At 44.0% G+C, this 16,375-nt stretch overlaps 1 long non-coding RNA gene across 1 annotated transcript in view; it reads left to right on the plus strand.

The window, feature by feature from the left end:
* LOC307181095 overlaps window positions 1-16,375 on the plus strand; it is a 165,871-nt gene that overhangs the window by 30,217 nt on the left and 119,279 nt on the right. The window lies entirely within an intron of this gene.

Consider the following 16,375-nt stretch of genomic DNA (forward strand, 5'->3'; position numbering starts at 1 on the left):
TTCCCTAAGCTATAGGACCATAAGTGGAAGTGCCCTAGGTTCTGTTGCTTTGTTTTTTAGATGTTTCAGGAAACACCATACACTTCTCCCGAGTGGTTGTTGGCAATTTACATCCCGCCCATCAGCATAACAAGGCTCCCAGTTCTCCATGGCCTGTCCTGCCTTTCTGGATTTTACACTTTTTTCAGATGGCCCTTTTGACCGGGGGGAAGTGAGACTTCATTGTAGTGCAGATTTCCTTTGCAAGCTTGCTTGGTTGGCCAAAAAGGGCGTATGCGTTTTTTCCTGAATATATTCAGGAAAAAACGCATACGCCCTTTTTGGCCAAGTGCATCATTGTGGACGTTCTGCCTCTTTTCCTATGCTTTCAATGCAATTCCAGTCTACCTCCTGAAATCGGTTTCCTGCAATTCTGCCCCGCTTTCAAGTCCTCTTGGCAGCCTTACTTCAGTCTATTTTTGGACGATAGCTGTCATTTATAACTCTGCAGGTTTGTGAATTACAGTGCCCCTGAGCTCCTTTCTTCAACTCGCTTTCTTGTGACCTGGCCGCAACACCGCAGGATGGCTTCAGGCCCTAATCTGGTTCCGGCCCGGCATGCTGAGCCTTTGGTTAATTCCTCTTCCTGGTGGGAAATGAGATTTAAATTTGCCCGTCCAGACACCTCCAGCTAGCCTCTCATTGGTTCTCGCTATTCCTGTTCATCTTCCGCAGAAATTGCAAACTGGGCCAAACAGGAGGTTAAAGGGACTGACTCTCCAAGTCGGGAGAGTGTTAGTAAAGCGTCTGGAATGTTGCACCCGAGTACCAGGGGAGGAAAACTGAGACATATTTGAACACGTCTCCCGATCACATGGTTGATCATACTCTGGGTTCCACATGCATGTTTTAGCTGAAGGAAGAATACCTTAAACCTGGAGAGTTGAGACCCGTGTAATGGGTACCATGCAATATGACTTCAAAGGGTCTTCATTTGCTCACCGAACCTCTCCAATCCTATCACTGCTGCGCTTATTCCCCTGTACACACGCTTGATTCTCTTTTGGAGACATAGCAATCCATAGGTTTTAAGATACTTACTAGTCAGGTACATTCTTAGGGGTTTAATATGGGGTTTTGAGTCCATTTCGTTGAGCAAGGAGTAGCTCTTGTCTATTCCATATTTGGCTTAAGGAACTTTATCTGTGCTCATTTCAATCTCTGGTTTTATGCAGCACCCCAACTCACCTTTCCCCTTAAGCAAGCATAAGTTGGTTTTCTAAATTTGAGACCCTGTTCTGTTCTGTAATTCAGTTCCTGTGTAGCCAAGTTTACATTCCGTGTATTAGTGATATCTTATGAGGTTTCTTTTTCTGTGTGACTTATTTCAGTTAGAATCATCATACCTGAATCCACTCATTGTGCTGCTAAGGGCCTGATGACATAGAATTCATTGCTGAGTGATATTGCTTTGTAAGTAAATACCACAGCTTCTTTATCCATTTTTCACTTTCTGCGATGTTGAACTTGTACTGTAAACGAGGTTCTTGTAAACAGAGGCATCCCAAACTTTGGGGTGGCTGTGTCTTTTTGATTTTAATTTCCCTAAGCTATAGGACCATAAGTGGCAGTGCCCTAGGCTCTGTTGCTTTGTTTTTTAGATGTTTCAGGAAACACCATACACTTCTCCCGAGTGTCTGTTGGCAATTTACATCCCGCCCATCAGCATAACAAGGCTCCCAGTTCTCAATGGCCTGTCCTGCCTTTTTGGATTTTACACTTTTTTCAGATGGCCCTTTTGACCGGGGGGAAGTGAGACTTCATTGTAGTGCAGATTTCCTTTGCAAACTTGCTTGGTTGGCCAAAAAGGGCGTATGCGTTTTTTCCTGAATATATTCAGGAAAAAACGCATACGCCCTTTTTGGCCAAGTGCATCATTGTGGACGTTCTGCCTCTTTTCCTATGCTTTCAATGCAATTCCAGTCTACCTCCTGAAATCGGTTTCCTGCAATTCTGCCCCGCTTTCAAGTCCTCTTGGCAGCCTTACTTCAGTCTATTTTTGGACGATAGCTGTCATTTATAACTCTGCAGGTTTGTGAATTACAGTGCCCCTGAGCTCCTTTCTTCAACTCGCTTTCTTGTGACCTGGCCGCAACACCGCAGGATGGCTTCAGGCCCTAATCTGGTTCCGGCCCGGCATGCTGAGCCTTTGGTTAATTCCTCTTCCTGGTGGGAAATGAGAGTTAAATTTGCCCGTCCAGACACCTCCAGCTAGTCTCTCATTGGTTCTCGCTATTCCTGTTCATCTTCCGCAGAAATTGCAAACTGGGCCAAACAGGAGGTTAAAGGGACTGACTCTCCAAGTCGGGAGAGTGTTAGTAAAGCGTCTGGGATGTTGCACCCGAGTACCAGGGTACGAAAACTGAGACATATTTGAACACGTCTCCCGATCACATGGTTGATCATACTCTGGGTTCCACATGCATGTTTTAGCTGAAGGAAGAATACCTTAAACCTGGGTAGTTGAAACCCGTTGAATGGGTACCATGCAATATGACTTCAAAGGGTCTTCATTTGCTCACCGAACCTCTCCAATCCTATCACTGCTGCGTTTATGCCCCTGTACACATGTTTGATTCTCTTTCGGAGACATAGCAATCCATAGGTTTTAAGATACTTACTAGTCAGGTACATTCTTAGGCGTTTAATATGCGGTGTTGAGTCCATTTCGTTGAGCAAGGAGTAGCTCTTGTCTATTCCATATTTGACTTAAGGAACTTTATCTGTGCTCATTTCAATCTCTGGTTTTATGCAGCACCCCAACTCACCTTTACCCTTAAGCAAGCATAAGTTGGTTTTCTAAATTTGAGACCCTGTTCTGTTCTGTAATTCAGTTCCTGTGTAGCCAAGTTTACATTCCGTGTATTACTGATATCTTATGATGTTTCTTTTTCTGTGTGACTTACTTCAGTTAGAATCATCATACCTGAATCCACTCATTGTGCTGCTAAGGGCCTGATGACACAGATTTCATTGCTGAGTGATATTGCTTTGTAAGTAAATACCACAACTTCTTTATCCATTTTTCACTTTCTGCGATGTTGAACTTGTACTGTAAACGAGGTTCTTGTAAACGGAGCCGTTCCAAACTTTGGGGTGGCTGTGTCTTTTTGATTTTAATTTCCCTAAGCTATAGGACCATAAGTGGAAGTGCCCTAGGTTCTGTTGCTTTGTTTTTTAGATGTTTCAGGAAACACCATACACTTCTCCCGAGTGGTTGTTGGCAATTTACATCCCGCCCATCAGCATAACAAGGCTCCCAGTTCTCCATGGCCTGTCCTGCCTTTCTGGATTTTACACTTTTTTCAGATGGCCCTTTTGACCGGGGGGAAGTGAGACTTCATTGTAGTGCAGATTTCCTTTGCAAGCTTGCTTGGTTGGCCAAAAAGGGCGTATGCGTTTTTTCCTGAATATATTCAGGAAGAAACGCATACGCCCTTTTTGGCCAAGTGCATCATTGTGGACGTTCTGCCTCTTTTCCTATGCTTTCAATGCAATTCCAGTCTACCTCCTGAAATCGGTTTCCTGCAATTCTGCCCCGCTTTCAAGTCCTCTTGGCAGCCTTACTTCAGTCTATTTTTGGACGATATCTGTCATTTATAACTCTGCAGGTTTGTGAATTACAGTGCCCCTGAGCTCCTTTCTTCAACTCGCTTTCTTGTGACCTGGCCGCAACACCGCAGGATGGCTTCAGGCCCTAATCTGGTTCCGGCCCGGCATGTTGAGCCTTTGGTTAATTCCTCTTCCTGGTGGGAAATGAGAGTTAAATTTGCCCGTCCAGACACCTCCAGCTAGCCTCTCATTGGTTCTCGCTATTCCTGTTCATCTTCCGCAGAAATTGCAAACTGGGCCAAACAGGAGGTTAAAGGGACTGACTCTCCAAGTCGGGAGAGTGTTAGTAAAGCGTCTGGAATGTTGCACCCGAGTACCAGGGGAGGAAAACTGAGACATATTTGAACACGTCTCCCGATCACATGGTTGATCATACTCTGGGTTCCACATGCATGTTTTAGCTGAAGGAAGAATACCTTAAACCTGGAGAGTTGAGACCCGTGTAATGGGTACCATGCAATATGACTTCAAAGGGTCTTCATTTGCTCACCGAACCTCTCCAATCCTATCACTGCTGCGTTTATTCCCCTGTACACACGCTTGATTCTCTTTTGGAGACATAGCAATCCATAGGTTTTAAGATACTTACTAGTCAGGTACATTCTTAGGGGTTTAATACGGGGTTTTGAGTCCATTTCGTTGAGCAAGGAGTAGCTCTTGTCTATTCCATATTTGACTTAAGGAACTTTATCTGTGCTCATTTCAATCTCTGGTTTTATGCAGCACCCCAACTCACCTTTCCCCTTAAGCAAGCATAAGTTGGTTTTCTAAATTTGAGACCCTGTTCTGTTCTGTAATTCAGTTCCTGTGTAGCCAAGTTTACATTCCGTGTATTAGTGATATCTTATGATGTTTCTTTTTCTGTGTGACTTATTTCAGTTAGAATCATCATACCTGAATCCACTCATTGTGCTGCTAAGGGCCTGATGACATAGAATTCATTGCTGAGTGATATTGCTTTGTAAGTAAATACCACAACTTCTTTATCCATTTTTCACTTTCTGCGATGTTGAACTTGTACTGTAAACGAGGTTCTTGTAAACAGAGGCATCCCAAACTTTGGGGTGGCTGTGTCTTTTTGATTTTAATTTCCCTAAGCTATAGGACCATAAGTGGCAGTGCCCTAGGCTCTGTTGCTTTGTTTTTTAGATGTTTCAGGAAACACCATACACTTCTCCCGAGTGTCTGTTGGCAATTTACATCCCGCCCATCAGCATAACAAGGCTCCCAGTTCTCCATGGCCTGTCCTGCCTTTTTGGATTTTACACTTTTTTCAGATGGCCCTTTTGACCGGGGGGAAGTGAGACTTCATTGTAGTGCAGATTTCCTTTGCAAGCTTGCTTGGTTGGCCAAAAAGGGCGTATGCGTTTTTTCCTGAATATATTCAGGAAAAAACGCATACGCCCTTTTTGGCCAAGTGCATCATTGTGGACGTTCTGCCTCTTTTCCTATGCTTTCAATGCAATTCCAGTCTACCTCCTGAAATCGGTTTCCTGCAATTCTGCCCCGCTTTCAAGTCCTCTTGGCAGCCTTACTTCAGTCTATTTTTGGACGATAGCTGTCATTTATAACTCTGCAGGTTTGTGAATTACAGTGCCCCTGAGCTCCTTTCTTCCACTCGCTTTCTTGTGACCTGGCCGCAACACCGCAGGATGGCTTCAGGCCCTAATCTGGTTCCGGCACTGCATGCTGAGCCTTTGGTTATTTCCTCTTCCTGGTGGGAAATGAGAGTTAAATTTGCCCGTCCAGACACCTCCAGCTAGTCTCTCATTGGTTCTCGCTATTCCTGTTCATCTTCCGCAGAAATTGCAAACTGGGCCAAACAGGAGGTTAAAGGGACTGACTCTCCAAGTCGGGAGAGTGTTAGTAAAGCGTCTGGAATGTTGCACCCGAGTACCAGGGTACGAAAACTGAGACATATTTGAACACGTCTCCCGATCACATGGTTGATCATACTCTGGGTTCCACATGCATGTTTTAGCTGAAGGAAGAATACCTTAAACCTGGGTAGTTGAAACCCGTTGAATGGGTACCATGCAATATGACTTCAAAGGGTCTTCATTTGCTCACCGAACCTCTCCAATCCTATCACTGCTGCGTTTATGCCCCTGTACACATGTTTGATTCTCTTTCGGAGACATAGCAATCCATAGGTTTTAAGATACTTACTAGTCAGGTACATTCTTAGGCGTTTAATATGCGGTGTTGAGTCCATTTCGTTGAGCAAGGAGTAGCTCTTGTCTATTCCATATTTGACTTAAGGAACTTTATCTGTGCTCATTTCAATCTCTGGTTTTATGCAGCACCCCAACTCACCTTTACCCTTAAGCAAGCATAAGTTGGTTTTCTAAATTTGAGACCCTGTTCTGTTCTGTAATTCAGTTCCTGTGTAGCCAAGTTTACATTCCGTGTATTACTGATATCTTATGATGTTTCTTTTTCTGTGTGACTTACTTCAGTTAGAATCATCATACCTGAATCCACTCATTGTGCTGCTAAGGGCCTGATGACACAGATTTCATTGCTGAGTGATATTGCTTTGTAAGTAAATACCACAACTTCTTTATCCATTTTTCACTTTCTGCGATGTTGAACTTGTACTGTAAACGAGGTTCTTGTAAACGGAGCCGTTCCAAACTTTGGGGTGGCTGTGTCTTTTTGATTTTAATTTCCCTAAGCTATAGGACCATAAGTGGAAGTGCCCTAGGTTCTGTTGCTTTGTTTTTTAGATGTTTCAGGAAACACCATACACTTCTCCCGAGTGGTTGTTGGCAATTTACATCCCGCCCATCAGCATAACAAGGCTCCCAGTTCTCCATGGCCTGTCCTGCCTTTCTGGATTTTACACTTTTTTCAGATGGCCCTTTTGACCGGGGGGAAGTGAGACTTCATTGTAGTGCAGATTTCCTTTGCAAGCTTGCTTGGTTGGCCAAAAAGGGCGTATGCGTTTTTTCCTGAATATATTCAGGAAGAAACGCATACGCCCTTTTTGGCCAAGTGCATCATTGTGGACGTTCTGCCTCTTTTCCTATGCTTTCAATGCAATTCCAGTCTACCTCCTGAAATCGGTTTCCTGCAATTCTGCCCCGCTTTCAAGTCCTCTTGGCAGCCTTACTTCAGTCTATTTTTGGACGATAGCTGTCATTTATAACTCTGCAGGTTTGTGAATTACAGTGCCCCTGAGCTCCTTTCTTCAACTCGCTTTCTTGTGACCTGGCCGCAACACCGCAGGATGGCTTCAGGCCCTAATCTGGTTCCGGCCCGGCATGTTGAGCCTTTGGTTAATTCCTCTTCCTGGTGGGAAATGAGAGTTAAATTTGCCCGTCCAGACACCTCCAGCTAGCCTCTCATTGGTTCTCGCTATTCCTGTTCATCTTCCGCAGAAATTGCAAACTGGGCCAAACAGGAGGTTAAAGGGACTGACTCTCCAAGTCGGGAGAGTGTTAGTAAAGCGTCTGGAATGTTGCACCCGAGTACCAGGGGAGGAAAACTGAGACATATTTGAACACGTCTCCCGATCACATGGTTGATCATACTCTGGGTTCCACATGCATGTTTTAGCTGAAGGAAGAATACCTTAAACCTGGAGAGTTGAGACCCGTGGAATGGGTACCATGCAATATGACTTCAAAGGGTCTTCATTTGCTCACCGAACCTCTCCAATCCTATCACTGCTGCGTTTATTCCCCTGTACACACGCTTGATTCTCTTTTGGAGACATAGCAATCCATAGGTTTTAAGATACTTACTAGTCAGGTACATTCTTAGGGGTTTAATACGGGGTTTTGAGTCCATTTCGTTGAGCAAGGAGTAGCTCTTGTCTATTCCATATTTGACTTAAGGAACTTTATCTGTGCTCATTTCAATCTCTGGTTTTATGCAGCACCCCAACTCACCTTTCCCCTTAAGCAAGCATAAGTTGGTTTTCTAAATTTGAGACCCTGTTCTGTTCTGTAATTCAGTTCCTGTGTAGCCAAGTTTACATTCCGTGTATTAGTGATATCTTATGATGTTTCTTTTTCTGTGTGACTTATTTCAGTTAGAATCATCATACCTGAATCCACTCATTGTGCTGCTAAGGGCCTGATGACATAGAATTCATTGCTGAGTGATATTGCTTTGTAAGTAAATACCACAACTTCTTTATCCATTTTTCACTTTCTGCGATGTTGAACTTGTACTGTAAACGAGGTTCTTGTAAACAGAGGCATCCCAAACTTTGGGGTGGCTGTGTCTTTTTGATTTTAATTTCCCTAAGCTATAGGACCATAAGTGGCAGTGCCCTAGGCTCTGTTGCTTTGTTTTTTAGATGTTTCAGGAAACACCATACACTTCTCCCGAGTGTCTGTTGGCAATTTACATCCCGCCCATCAGCATAACAAGGCTCCCAGTTCTCCATGGCCTGTCCTGCCTTTTTGGATTTTACACTTTTTTCAGATGGCCCTTTTGACCGGGGGGAAGTGAGACTTCATTGTAGTGCAGATTTCCTTTGCAAGCTTGCTTGGTTGGCCAAAAAGGGCGTATGCGTTTTTTCCTGAATATATTCAGGAAAAAACGCATACGCCCTTTTTGGCCAAGTGCATCATTGTGGACGTTCTGCCTCTTTTCCTATGCTTTCAATGCAATTCCAGTCTACCTCCTGAAATCGGTTTCCTGCAATTCTGCCCCGCTTTCAAGTCCTCTTGGCAGCCTTACTTCAGTCTATTTTTGGACGATAGCTGTCATTTATAACTCTGCAGGTTTGTGAATTACAGTGCCCCTGAGCTCCTTTCTTCCACTCGCTTTCTTGTGACCTGGTCGCAACACCGCAGGATGGCTTCAGGCCCTAATCTGGTTCCGGCACTGCATGCTGAGCCTTTGGTTATTTCCTCTTCCTGGTGGGAAATGAGAGTTAAATTTGCCCGTCCAGACACCTCCAGCTAGTCTCTCATTGGTTCTCGCTATTCCTGTTCATCTTCCGCAGAAATTGCAAACTGGGCCAAACAGGAGGTTAAAGGGACTGACTCTCCAAGTCGGGAGAGTGTTAGTAAAGCGTCTGGAATGTTGCACCCGAGTACCAGGGTACGAAAACTGAGACATATTTGAACACGTCTCCCGATCACATGGTTGATCATACTCTGGGTTCCACATGCATGTTTTAGCTGAAGGAAGAATACCTTAAACCTGGGTAGTTGAAACCCGTTGAATGGGTACCATGCAATATGACTTCAAAGGGTCTTCATTTGCTCACCGAACCTCTCCAATCCTATCACTGCTGCGTTTATGCCCCTGTACACATGTTTGATTCTCTTTCGGAGACATAGCAATCCATAGGTTTTAAGATACTTACTAGTCAGGTACATTCTTAGGCGTTTAATATGCGGTGTTGAGTCCATTTCGTTGAGCAAGGAGTAGCTCTTGTCTATTCCATATTTGACTTAAGGAACTTTATCTGTGCTCATTTCAATCTCTGGTTTTATGCAGCACCCCAACTCACCTTTCCCCTTAAGCAAGCATAAGTTGGTTTTCTAAATTTGAGACCCTGTTCTGTTCTGTAATTCAGTTCCTGTGTAGCCAAGTTTACATTCCGTGTATTACTGATATCTTATGATGTTTCTTTTTCTGTGTGACTTACTTCAGTTAGAATCATCATACCTGAATCCACTCATTGTGCTGCTAAGGGCCTGATGACACAGATTTCATTGCTGAGTGATATTGCTTTGTAAGTAAATACCACAACTTCTTTATCCATTTTTCACTTTCTGCGATGTTGAACTTGTACTGTAAACGAGGTTCTTGTAAACGGAGCCGTTCCAAACTTTGGGGTGGCTGTGTCTTTTTGATTTTAATTTCCCTAAGCTATAGGACCATAAGTGGAAGTGCCCTAGGTTCTGTTGCTTTGTTTTTTAGATGTTTCAGGAAACACCATAGACTTCTCCCGAGTGGTTGTTGGCAATTTACATCCCGCCCATCAGCATAACAAGGCTCCCAGTTCTCCATGGCCTGTCCTGCCTTTCTGGATTTTACACTTTTTTCAGATGGCCCTTTTGACCGGGGGGAAGTGAGACTTCATTGTAGTGCAGATTTCCTTTGCAAGCTTGCTTGGTTGGCCAAAAAGGGCGTATGCGTTTTTTCCTGAATATATTCAGGAAAAAACGCATACGCCCTTTTTGGCCAAGTGCATCATTGTGTACGTTCTGCCTCTTTTCCTATGCTTTCAATGCAATTCCAGTCTACCTCCTGAAATCGGTTTCCTGCAATTCTGCCCCGCTTTCAAGTCCTCTTGGCAGCCTTACTTCAGTCTATTTTTGGACGATAGCTGTCATTTATAACTCTGCAGGTTTGTGAATTACAGTGCCCCTGAGCTCGTTTCTTCAACTCGCTTTCTTTTAGGCTGGCCGCAACACCGCAGGATGGCTTCAGGCCCTAATCTGGTTCCGGAACGGCACGCTGAGCCTTTGGTTATTTCCTCTTCCTGGTGGGAAATGAGAGTTAAATTTGCTCGTCCAGACACCTCCAGCTAGCCTCTCATTGGTTCTCGCTATTCCTGTTCATCTTCCGCAGAAATTGCAAACTGGGCCAAACAGGAGGTTAAAGGCGCTGACTCTCCAAGTGGGGAGAGTGTTAGTAAAGCGTCTGGAATGTTGCACCCGAGTACCAGGGGAGGAAAACTGAGACATATTTGAACACATCTCCCGTTCACATGGTTGATCATACTTGGGTTCCACATGCATGTTTTAGCTGAAGGAAGAATACCTAAAACCTGTGTAGTTGAAACCCGTGGAATGGATACCATGCAATATGACTTCAAAGGGTCTTCATTTGCTCACCGAACCTCTCCAATCCTATCACTGCTGCGTTTATGCCCCTGTACACATGCTTGATTCTCTTTCGGAGACTTAGCAATCCATAGGTTTTAAGATACTTACTAGTCAGGTACATTCTTAGGCGTTTAATATGCGGTGTTGAGTCCATTTCGTTGAGCAAGGAGTAGCTCTTGTCTATTCCATATTTGGCTTAAGGAACTTTATCTGTGCTCATTTCAATCTCTGGTTTTATGCAGCACCCCAACTCACCTTTACCCTTAAGCAAGCATAAGTTGGTTTTCTAAATTTGAGACCCTGTTCTGTTTTGGAATGCAGTTCCTGTGTAGCCAAGTTTACATTCCGTGTATTAGTGATATCTTATGATGTTTCTTTTTCTGTGTGACTTATTTCAGTTAGAATCATCATACCTGAATCCACTCATTGTGATGCTAAGGGCCTGATGACACAGATTTCATTGCTGAGTGATATTGCTTTGTAAGTGAATACTACAACGTCTTTATCCATTTTTCACTTTCTGCGATGTTGAACTTGTACTGTAAACGAGGTTCTTGTAAACAGAGCCGTTCCAAACTTTGGGGTGGCTGTGTCTTTTTGATTTTAATTTCCCTAAGCTATAGAACCATAAGTGGAAGTGCCCTAGGCTCTGTTGCTTTGTTTTTTAGATGTTTCAGGAAACACCATACACTTCTCCCAAGTGTCTGTTGGCAATTTACATCCCGCCCATCAGCATAACAAGGCTCCCAGTTCTCAATGGCCTGTTGCCTTTCTGGATTTTACACTTTTTTCAGATGGCCCTTTTGACCGGGGGGAAGTGAGACTTCATTGTAGTGCAGATTTCCTTTGCAAGCTTGCTTGGTTGGCCAAAAAGGGCGTATGCGTTTTTTCCTGAATATATTCAGGAAGAAACGCATACGCCCTTTTTGGCCAAGTGCATCATTGTGGACGTTCTGCCTCTTTTCCTATGCTTTCAATGCAATTCCAGTCTACCTCCTGAAATCGGTTTCCTGCAATTCTGCCCCGCTTTCAAGTCCTCTTGGCAGCCTTACTTCAGTCTATTTTTGGACGATAGCTGTCATTTATAACTCTGCAGGTTTGTGAATTACAGTGCCCCTGAGCTCCTTTCTTCAACTCGCTTTCTTGTGACCTGGCCGCAACACCGCAGGATGGCTTCAGGCCCTAATCTGGTTCCGGCCCGGCATGCTGAGCCTTTGGTTAATTCCTCTTCCTGGTGGGAAATGAGAGTTAAATTTGCCCGTCCAGACACCTCCAGCTAGCCTCTCATTGGTTCTCGCTATTCCTGTTCATCTTCCGCAGAAATTGCAAACTGGGCCAAACAGGAGGTTAAAGGGACTGACTCTCCAAGTCGGGAGAGTGTTAGTAAAGCGTCTGGAATGTTGCACCCGAGTACCAGGGGAGGAAAACTGAGACATATTTGAACACGTCTCCCGATCACATGGTTGATCATACTCTGGGTTCCACATGCATGTTTTAGCTGAAGGAAGAATACCTTAAACCTGGAGAGTTGAGACCCGTGTAATGGGTACCATGCAATACGACTTCAAAGGGTCTTCATTTGCTCACCGAACCTCTCCAATCCTATCACTGCTGCGTTTATTCCCCTGTACACACGCTTGATTCTCTTTTGGAGACATAGCAATCCATAGGTTTTAAGATACTTACTAGTCAGGTACATTCTTAGGGGTTTAATATGGGGTTTTGAGTCCATTTCGTTGAGCAAGGAGTAGCTCTTGTCTATTCCATATTTGACTTAAGGAACTTTATCTGTGCTCATTTCAATCTCTGGTTTTATGCAGCACCCCAACTCACCTTTCCCCTTAAGCAAGCATAAGTTGGTTTTCTAAATTTGAGACCCTGTTCTGTTCTGTAATTCAGTTCCTGTGTAGCCAAGTTTACATTCCGTGTATTAGTGATATCTTATGATGTTTCTTTTTCTGTGTGACTTATTTCAGTTAGAATCATCATACCTGAATCCACTCATTGTGCTGCTAAGGGCCTGATGACATAGAATTCATTGCTGAGTGATATTGCTTTGTAAGTAAATACCACAACTTCTTTATCCATTTTTCACTTTCTGCGATGTTGAACTTGTACTGTAAACGAGGTTCTTGTAAACAGAGGCATCCCAAACTTTGGGGTGGCTGTGTCTTTTTGATTTTAATTTCCCTAAGCTATAGGACCATAAGTGGCAGTGCCCTAGGCTCTGTTGCTTTGTTTTTTAGATGTTTCAGGAAACACCATACACTTCTCCCGAGTGTCTGTTGGCAATTTGCATCCCGCCCATCAGCATAACAAGGCTCCCAGTTCTCCATGGCCTGTCCTGCCTTTCTGGATTTTACACTTTTTTCAGATGGCCCTTTTGACCGGGGGGAAGTGAGACTTCATTGTAGTGCAGATTTCCTTTGCAAGCTTGCTTGGTTGGCCAAAAAGGGCGTATGCGTTTTTTCCTGAATATATTCAGGAAAAAACGCATACGCCCTTTTTGGCCAAGTGCATCATTGTGGACGTTCTGCCTCTTTTCCTATGCTTTCAATGCAATTCCAGTCTACCTCCTGAAATCGGTTTCCTGCAATTCTGCCCCGCTTTCAAGTCCTCTTGGCAGCCTTACTTCAGTATATTTTTGGACGATAGCTGTCATTTATAACTCTGCAGGTTTGTGAATTATAGTGCCCCTGAGCTCCTTTCTTCAACTCGGTTTCTTTTGAGGTGGCCGCAACACCGCAGGATGGCTTCAGGCCCTAATCTGGTTCCGGCACGGCATGCTTAGCCTTTGGTTATTTCCTCTTCCTGGTGGGAAATGAGAGTTAAATTTGCCCGTCCAGACACCTCCAGCTAGTCTCTCATTGGTTCTCGCTATTCCTGTTCATCTTCCGCAGAAATTGCAAACTGGGCCAAACAGGAGGTTAAAGGGACTGACTCTCCAAGTCGGGAGAGTGTTAGTAAAGCGTCTGGAATGTTGCACCCGAGTACCAGGGTACGAAAACTGAGACATATTTGAACACGTCTCCCGATCACATGGTTGATCATACTCTAGGTTCCACATGCATGTTTTAGCTGAAGGAAGAATACCTTAAACCTGGGTAGTTGAAACCCGTTGAATGGGTACCATGCAATATGACTTCAAAGGGTCTTCATTTGCTCACCGAACCTCTCCAATCCTATCACTGCTGCGTTTATGCCCCTGTACACATGTTTGATTCTCTTTCGGAGACATAGCAATCCATAGGTTTTAAGATACTTACTAGTCAGGTACATTCTTAGGCGTTTAATATGCGGTGTTGAGTCCATTTCGTTGAGCAAGGAGTAGTTCTTGTCTATTCCATATTTGACTTAAGGAACTTTATCTGTGCTCATTTCAATCTCTGGTTTTATGCAGCACCCCAACTCACCTTTACCCTTAAGCAAGCATAAGTTGGTTTTCTAAATTTGAGTCCCTGTTCTGTTCTGTAATTCAGTTCCTGTGTAGCCAAGTTTACATTCCGTGTACTACTGATATCTTATGATGTTTCTTTTTCTGTGTGACTTACTTCAGTTAGAATCATCATACCTGAATCCACTCATTGTGCTGCTAATGGCCTGATGACACAGATTTCATTGCTGAGTGATATTGCTTTGTAAGTAAATACCACAACTTCTTTATCCATTTTTTACTTTCTGCGATGTTGAACTTGTACTGTAAAGGAGGTTCTTGTAAACAGAGGCGTCCCAAACTTTGGGGTGGCTGTGTCTTTTTGATTTTAATTTCCCTATGCTATAGGACCATAAGTGGCAGTGCCCTAGGCTCTGTTGCTTTGTTTTTTAGATGTTTCAGGAAACACCATACACTTCTCCCGAGTGTCTGTTGGCAATTTACATCCCGCCCATCAGCATAACAAGGCTCCCAGTTCTCCATGGCCTGTCCTGCCTTTCTGGATTTTACACTTTTTTCAGATGGCTCTTTTGACCGGGGGGAAGTGAGACTTCATTGTAGTGCAGATTTCCTTTGCAAGCTTGCTTGGTTGGCCAAAAAGGGCGTATGCGTTTTTTCCTGAATATATTCAGGAAAAAACGCATACGCCCTTTTTGGCCAAGTGCATCATTGTGGACGTTCTGCCTCTTTTCCTATGCTTTCAATGCAATTCCAGTCTACCTCCTGAAATCGGTTTCCTGCAATTCTGCCCCGCTTTCAAATCCTCTTGGCAGCCTTACTTCAGTCTATTTTTGGACGATAGCTGTCATTTATAACTCTGCAGGTTTGTGAATTACAGTGCCCCTGAGCTCCTTTCTTCAACTCGCTTTCTTGTGACCTGGCCGCAACACCGCAGGATGGCTTCAGGCCCTAATCTGGTTCCGGCACGGCACGCTGAGCCTTTGGTTATTTCCTCTTCCTGGTGGGAAATGAGAGTTAAATTTGCCCGTCCAGACACCTCCAGCTAGTCTCTCATTGGTTCTCGCTATTCCTGTTCATCTTCCGCAGAAATTGCAAACTGGGCCAGACAGGAGGTTAAAGGCGCTGACTCTCCAAGTGGGGAGAGTGTTAGTAAAGCGTCTGGAATGTTGCACCCGAGTACCAGGGGAGGAAAACTGAGACATATTTGAACACGTCTCCCGATCACATGGTTGATCATACTCTAGGTTCCACATGCATGTTTTAGCGGAAGGAAGAATACCTTAAACCTGGGTAGTTGAAACCCGTGGAATGGGTACCATGCAATATGACTTCAAAGGGTCTTCATTTGCTCACCGAACCTCTCCAATCCTATCACTGCTGCGTTTATGCCCCTGTACACATGCTTGATTCTCTTTTGGAGACATAGCAATCCATAGGTTTTAAGATACTTACTAGTCAGGTACATTCTTAGGCGTTTAATATGCGGTGTTGAGTCCATTTCGTTGAGCAAGGAGTAGCTCTTGTCTATTCCATATTTGGCTTAAGGAACTTTATCTGTGCTCATTTCAATCTCTGGTTTTATGCAGCACCCCAACTCACCTTTACCCTTAAGCAAGCATAAGTTGGTTTTCTAAATTTGAGACCCTGTTCTGTTCTGTAATTCAGTTCCTGTGTAGCCAAGTTTACATTCCGTGTATTACTGATATCTTATGATGTTTCTTTTTCTGTGTGACTTATTTCAGTTAGAATCATCATACCTGAATCCACTCATTGCGATGCTAAGGGCCTGATGACATAGATTTCATTGCTGAGTGATATTGCTTTGTAAGTGAATACCACAACTTCTTTATCCATTTTTCACTTTCTGCGATGTTGAACTTGTACTGTAAACGAGGTTCTTGTAAACAGAGCCGTTCCAAACTTTGGGGTGGCTGTGTCTTTTTGATTTTAATTTCCCTAAGCTATAGGTCCATAAGTGGAAGTGCCCTAGGCTCTGTTGCTTTGTTTTTTAGATGTTTCAGGAAACACCATACACTTCTCCCAAGTGTCTGTTGGCAATTTACATCCCGCCCATCAGCATAACAAGGCTCCCAGTTCTCAATGGCCTGTTGCCTTTCTGGATTTTACACTTTTTTCAGATGGCCCTTTTGACCGGGGGGAAGTGAGACTTCATTGTAGTGCAGATTTCCTTTGCAAGCTTGCTTGGTTGGCCAAAAAGGGCGTATGCGTTTTTTCCTGAATATATTCAGGAAAAAACGCATACGCCCTTTTTGGCCAAGTGCATCATTGTGGACGTTCTGCCTCTTTTCCTATGCTTTCAATGCAATTCCAGTCTACCTCCTGAAATCGGTTTCCTGCAATTCTGCCCCGCTTTCAAGTCCTCTTGGCAGCCTTACTTCAGTCTATTTTTGGACGATAGCTGTCATTTATAACTCTGCAGGTTTGTGAATTACAGTGCCCCTGAGCTCCTTTCTTCAACTCGCTTTCTTGTGACCTGGCTGCAACACCGCATGATGGCTTCAGGCCCTAA

Source organism: Stenella coeruleoalba (genome assembly GCF_951394435.1).
Source record: "Stenella coeruleoalba genome assembly, contig: scaffold_57, whole genome shotgun sequence".
In the NCBI taxonomy this organism is placed as follows: domain Eukaryota; kingdom Metazoa; phylum Chordata; class Mammalia; order Artiodactyla; family Delphinidae; genus Stenella; species Stenella coeruleoalba.